Raw genomic sequence first — 7,192 nt, 5'->3', positions numbered from 1 at the left:
AGTTCACAGAGAAAATGCGCCTTCTCATTCATATACGTTCTCTGGTTGAATCAACAGTTCTGTATTCACAATGTGCGTATACATATATAAGTGCGTGATAATTGTTAAAACTTACTTAATTTAGTAAAAATACATTATAAATTTAAAAAATATGTTTACATTTCATTGTGCGGGCTTTTAATGCAACTATTTTGCCGAAGTGTGTACATAAATAAAGTGTTTATTGTGTGAAATAGCGTCGAGAGGTTAGTTCAATTTACTAACTTTAACAACAAATAACTTAAAAACTATAAGTCTGCTGCGGCTAAAAGTATATATATTTACAATCAGGAGAACTCCCTCTATCGTTCCATACCCTTCTTAATGCCGAACTCCGGGGATGCCAAACTAAATTGCAGCCTTTGTAAATCATTGGAAATCATACATACCTTGGCATTTCTCGCTGCGATGGAAATTTGTAAACTGCTCCTCCAGCTCTGCAACCACGAACGCATCTGTTTGGCATCTTGGCTACAATTGTAAATAAACAGTATTATCTTATATTCACGCACATTACGTTATGGTTAAATATATTTTCTTTTTTTTTGTTGTACTTGCCTTTAAAATTGTTTAAACACTTCAATTTAAATAAAACACGCTCCACTTTTAAGTTTTTGTTTTGGTTTTGTTATAGCTGAAATACAATGCCGGCGAACGGCGAACTCACCACAGCGAAATTCGCGCTGTCAAAATTAGAACACCCGCAAGCATATGAAATTGAACACAGCCAAAGCGAAGTGCGAAGTTCGCTTGGCGGCGTTTCATGGCGATAGATTTATTTCTATCGCTCTGCTGGGCGATGACAGCTGTGCGTGCCAAAGGTGTCCGTATTTGTTTTGTGCTTTCAAAGTTTAAAAAGAAAACAACCTAAACACGATTTTTTTTTTGTTGTTTGAAAAATATAGTTGTGGATTCGTTAAATCTGGCTTGAAACAAATTATTTATAATAATCTTTCTTTGTTTTACATTTATATTTGTTATCATTTCCTCATTTCTAAATATGGTTTAGTTTTTTCTAAATATGGTCACCCAAATTATAAAGGCGACCAAATGGGATCAGCTGTTTTCGCTACCGCTCTAATTCTGTTTAAGTAGGCGAAATAGTTGGGCGAACGGTGAACGACAGCATCGCCCAATTCGGCGAAGTTTGCCGTTCGCCGGTATTGTATTTCAAGCATTACACTTTTAAATTCACCATAGCTACCCCACGGTTGCATTTAGTGCCTACGCAAATACTTAAGATCGTGTTTCGAAATTTAATCTGATCACTGAGTAACTTCATTAGCTGAGACTATAGAATACTTAGCGCTCTCATCAATTTAAATTTTTTTAACATGATTTTCCAAACAAAAATTTCTTCTATATGTAAAACCACATGTAGGAATGTAAAATATACTGATTTAGAAAGAAATATATGTATATAAATGCGGGTAATTTCTAAAATTGTTGTTTTTCTATACCTCACTGGATTCTTGTTAAATAGCAGGTTTAAATTCTTATTGAGGGCCGGTACCAATTGATAGAAAAGAACTCGGGATGGTAATTTTTGACAGCTATGGGCCTGTGCCAATTGATAGAAAAGAGGAAATTGATCCGTCAAGGATTAAAGTAAAAATTTGACATTTCTCGCGGTGAATACGAACGTCAGAATTTTACCTTGCTCATAGGCGAGCATAGTGCATTTAAATTCTCGCCGCGGTCCTTCTGAAGGTCAAAATCAAGGTGTATTAAACAAGGTGGTGTTGGGGCGACAGCTGAGTTTTTCGCCGTGGAGGCCATTACGTCAAAATGATGTGTTTGTTGTAACTCATACCAATGACAGTATGGACATCAGCGTATAATTTGTTAGTGTAATTTTTTACTTATATACGGCCAACACCACCTTGTTAAATACGCCTTGGTCAAAATGATGTGTTTGTTGTAAACAAGGCGAATTCATATTACAACAAACACATCATTTTGACATTCAGAAGGACCGCGGCTAAAATCTAAATTCGCCAATAACACCACCTTGTATAGATTCGCCTTGCTCATAGGTCTAGGTAAAATTTTGACAGCTTACAAACATGTATACACATAATATGTTTTGGCGGTAATAGAGTGAAAAAGAAAATAAAAGCTGAAAAAGCACAAACAAAGCGTACGTTACTTGCAAGATATAAAATAAATATAAATTTTAACAATTTCAGCAAAACACAAGAATAGAGCTTTCCCACGATCGTTTGTTTGGTTTTTGAACTGTTAAAATTTTACTTTGCATTTGGCTCAGCAAAATTTAATTTATTTGTGAACCATAACAAATTTTTCTATTTACCAAACCTTTATTTGCTTCGGGGGTAGAAATTAGGCCGAAAGATACTGAAGTATTTACATATTTATTCAGCCTTGTCATGAGTTTCATTTTCCCCGAACAAATTTTCTGGTGAATTTTTTGTCAGGCGAAACTCAGGATAAGGCAAATTATGTTTATTTTATATTGCTGTACATATTTTTTTTAGATTTTAGCATTCATATTTTGGATTAATCTTATGCATTTGTTTAATTACCATTTATAATTTTCTTTTAATAAAATCACGATTTGTCGAATGTTTAAATTTATTTATCTAATAATAATGCAGCACACAACCCTAAAATCTAAGAAAAAGTCTGAGGAAGGCCATTAAATAGCAGCACACAACCCCGTGCCTTCCTCAGGAGTGAATATAACTACAACAACAACGATTACTACAACAACAACCCAAAAAGGTTGGTTACTGTCTATACTGTGGTTCCAAGTGAGCAATTGTTCAGTGCAGCCGGCCATGGTACAATAAAAACAGGTAGAAGCCAAATTGACATCAAACCTACAAAAGTCAAAGTTTTCGGGAGAGTAAAAATAAAAATGAGGGTGTGTAAGGAAAAATAAAAAAATATTATTCTTATTTATTTATTTTCTTTAGTTAAAATTTGAAAAAAACGTGTATGTTGTTTTCTGTTTTTGTTTTATGAGTTGCAGTGTTGTTGGAGGGACTTTTCGGCATAAGGGTCATAGGAACAGCACTTGGCTTCAAACGTGCCTTTCCTGTACCTCCCGGTGTATTTGTGGAATCTACTTCTTTAAAATGTTTAACGCACAGCAAGACATTTCACTGCAGCTCTGCCCACAGTTGCTTTCGCAACGTTCCTTACGCGAAGGACATTGAGGCACGTTAAAAAATTAGGGGTATCTGCCTTATATTTAACACCACATAAAACACAACGCTTCAGGTGTTGCATTTTTAACACATACACTAAGTATAAACCGCACAACACTACAAAAATTCAAATGCAAATTAAAATTTGTTATTAACGAACATTCAAAAAAAAAACAACGATATGACATTCAAAGCGTAACGAAATATAGGAAATAAAATAAAATCAAGTTGAAGTTTAAAGGTTTGGTTCTCATGAGAGCAACGTCATTTTGGCTTCTACCTGTATTTATGTGCCTTGCAGCCGGCCTTAACACAACTTCACCACCGAATTACGAGTTTGACCACCAAAACTAAACAAATAGGGATAAAATAAAGAAGAAAACTACTTATCAATAATTACTATTAGTGCTGCCATATGGTATAATTTCGATACGACAATTATGTGTTAGCAGAAATGGTAAACTCTCAACAAGTGTTTGCACTACAATTTTTAGTTATCTGTGCAACTATCTTCAAAGTTGACCCAGCCAACCAGCCAAATTCGCACACAAAGAAAAATCGTCATTGGATCACAAAAATCGTCAAATCGTGAGTTTGGTCCCCATAAAGGACTAGTGTTGCAAGCAACGCTTTTTCGGCAATTAGGGCGTTATGCAGCTATTTAATGTGAAAATTATTTAAGCACTGGAGAGATTTATTCACATGGAATTGGAGATAGGGCTGATAGATTTATTTTAAATAAATTGTGAATCTGCGAAAATATCTTTTCAGCAGATGAGTATACTTTTTAACCTTTTTCCCGAAAATTTACATACAGGCTCGAAAATATGCGAGTAACATTAGGTTTGTATAGTAACTTCTCCAGTAAAACATTGCAGCGAGAGCGTAAAAGCAAACTAGAGCGTAAAATTGAGAAAAAGAGAAAACTAGCAGAAGAGGTTATTGAACACAAAACTAGCAAAAACTTGCAAGAGAACAGTTGTTGCACTGCTTTGACAATCTGCTGTAAACATTTTACTATTTATAAATCAGTTTTAAACTCTTTGCTTTACACACAAGCACTTACACTGTCCACAGAACCACAGAACCCTGTTTCATATTTTTCGGAGCTGCACAAAACCCTGGTCACGAAACAGCACCTCGGAACCCTGGTTTTTCCCGTTATTTTTCCCCGAATTATTTCATTCGGGTCGTAGTTTTGCAGCTTCGGGCCGTTCGGTTTTGCTTGCCATATTGGCTGCCATATTGTTCACACTGTAATCGCCATATTGAACACCCTGTCAACTAGCTGTCAACCCTAAGATATCTCACTTGTATTCTTCCACAATGATGATTACAACCTGGATGAAGACAGCCCCTTTGACCGAAACTAACCTAACTTAGCCTGAATTATACTAAAAGCCCAATCAGGAGATATATCAGAACTTGGGTGGGCAAATATTAAAAATCTTAGTAGGCGGATTCATAAAGCATAGAAATTATTTCGGTAGAATGAAATTTTCCGAAGCTTACCTTCGGAGAAATAGGTCAGAAAATAACTGAAACTAAAAATCTTGTACTCGCATTTTTAAAACAAAATTTAAAATTTTTTCGCCATTCAGTCTACGGTGGATTTTAACGGCCTTTTAAGCTTAAATTAGTAATTAACTCACCGACCGGAAACTCTTTCAAACCAAATATCACGATCTCATTCGTTTCCAAGACAAATTCCTTCACCTGCTGGATAATTTCCGCCAGAGGCCGCTGCCTCGTAACGCCATGATTGATATAGAACTTATCCGGTGTGTTGCGATAGTAGCCGACGCGTATATCCAAATAGCGCGCACCATGCAGCAATTGACCGCGAATATCGTCGTCCTGCGTCAATGCATATTTAGTGACGAGCGTTTCACGGAGCAGTGGATCAAAATTGGGTCTGTACGAACCGCAATCATGTGTGCCGGGTATGAATAGATCGCGCATCGCATGCGCATACCCCCCACCACCGTATGCATTTCGCACATCCAACGCGGATAGGCGCGCAAGCAAGCGCTCTTCAATATCGCACCGCTGCCATTCACATAACTCGCCCAATAGCCATAGCAGCCAGTTGTCGCGGTCACATTGCGCGAGAGCTCATAATCAAAGGGCACACCGGTGGTGAACCATTGTGAGGTAGCGCCTGGATGTAGCGCTGCTACATTATCATTTGCGCCATTATTTGAAATCCAATAATGACGTGGGGGTGTTGTAGCGCTGCGCGGTGTTGTTTGCATTTATATCCGCATCGTGTTCAAGCAAGTAGCGCGTCGGCGAGGATGTGCTGCGCTCAGTGATGCCATCGATTGGCACAAAACCCCTGCCCCTGCCTTGTCGAATGCGGCCAGCGGTGTGCCGGTGGTCCATTCGACGCGCTCAAATTTGTGAGGCTCCTGCGAGGTGATCAATATGTGGTCATCGGGTAGCGCAGGCGCATTCATCCAAGATACCTCCAAGTACCGATGACGAGCGCTAATTGTCAGCCAAAGACGCAATTGATTGGGATGCGGATCAGGACGCGTGGCGCTCAAGTCGAATATGTCATCGTCGTTGTATGGCAGCGCAGAGGGCGCGGTTGGCGCGGGCAGTGTGTGGGATATGAGTAGCATAAGTAATGTGAGCATTGATTGTGAACAACATTCTCGAAACCATAACTGCTGCAATACAGAGTGTAACGCCTTTATGTATGTGACGAAATCACTTCGCTTGCTAAATAATCGTATCACTTTCGCTTATCGTAGTTGTCCGCACACTTGAACACAAATTGAATTAGAACACTTTTCACTTTTTTTCTCTTGGTCTCGGTTAATTTTTCTTCCACACATGTGTTGCTGCTTTGAGAAATTTAATTTATTTTTTTTAACGCTCGTTATTCACTTAAGAAACAACGCCGTCTTTCGCTTGCTCAGTACGCGCTCAGATCAATTGCATTCAACGTGGCTGGCTGGCTGTTTGGCTGCGCGTGCAATTTCAACCGTCCCCAACGGCTGTCTGAACCGTTCTAGATTTGTTTATATTAAATTTGATGCTTTCAACATAAAACAATACTTGGAAAGTTTATTCAGTACATATGTACATACATACCTATCAACTACGATATTCGCATTTTTTCTTTTGTCTAATTGCGCGCAAACAAGTGAAGAAGATAGAGTGTTTGGAAAAACTGCTTTAAAAAATAGGCCATTTCCAAATACCCGTTTAATTGTAAAAACAATTAGTGAAATTTGTATGCCTAACTATTTGAAAAGCGATAAAAGGCAAAAGATAAATTGAAGCGTAAATTTCAACCAAATAGGAGTCGTTCAACCGTTTAACTTATTTCCGCAACGAATTCTTTTATCTTTCCTTAGTTACTCCTCAATCGATATGTGGAAGCCAAGGAAACAACGAAGCATCAGCATGGTTTCCGCAAAGAACATAAATGTATAAGAAGCGACAACTCGTTAAAGTCGGCGAGTGAGGTCTGAAAGGTTGAGATGAGGAGTTCGCGTCCGTTTTAACATCCATTTTCGTAAATGAATTCGCCGCACATATGGTTTCGCGGCGATAAAGAACGTTAAGAAAAAGTGACCGATGATAGAAATAATCAAATGAAATGAAAAACAAACATGGCCGCAGCTCTTTTCGTTTATTTGCTGACGGCATTTAACAATTTGCATGCGCATGTGCATAGATTTATTTTATTTTATAATTTTAAACAAATATAAGTAAATTAAATACATGCGCTATGCAAGACCTTTATAAGCTTCCTCTTTAGTATGGAAGTTGTAAAGTTGTAATTTATGGATGAAATTACCCTTTTTATATCAACCAAATGTACATTTATAATCAATAAACTTATTTAATATACTCATGCGATTTCCCTCCAAACATATCACATTCATGCAAATACGCTTACGTTCATACATATGTCTGTAAAAGCAGAGAACGTATATGAATGAGAAGGCGCATTTTCTCTGTGA

The 7,192-nt window shown here is 37.6% G+C and overlaps 1 pseudogene; it reads right to left on the bottom strand.

The window, feature by feature from the left end:
* Nucleotides 1-4,776: 4,776 nt before the first annotated feature.
* On the bottom strand, nt 4,777-6,295 carry LOC118755996 (annotated as a pseudogene).
* Between the last annotated feature and the right edge of the window lie 897 nt (nt 6,296-7,192).

This window comes from Rhagoletis pomonella, unplaced genomic scaffold (genome assembly GCF_013731165.1).
Source record: "Rhagoletis pomonella isolate Grant_MI unplaced genomic scaffold, Rhpom_1.0 Rhpom_scaffold_08259, whole genome shotgun sequence".
In the NCBI taxonomy this organism is placed as follows: Eukaryota; Metazoa; Arthropoda; class Insecta; order Diptera; family Tephritidae; genus Rhagoletis; species Rhagoletis pomonella.
Note: the sequence above shows the minus strand (reverse complement) of the source record. Positions and strands in the feature narration are given on the sequence as shown.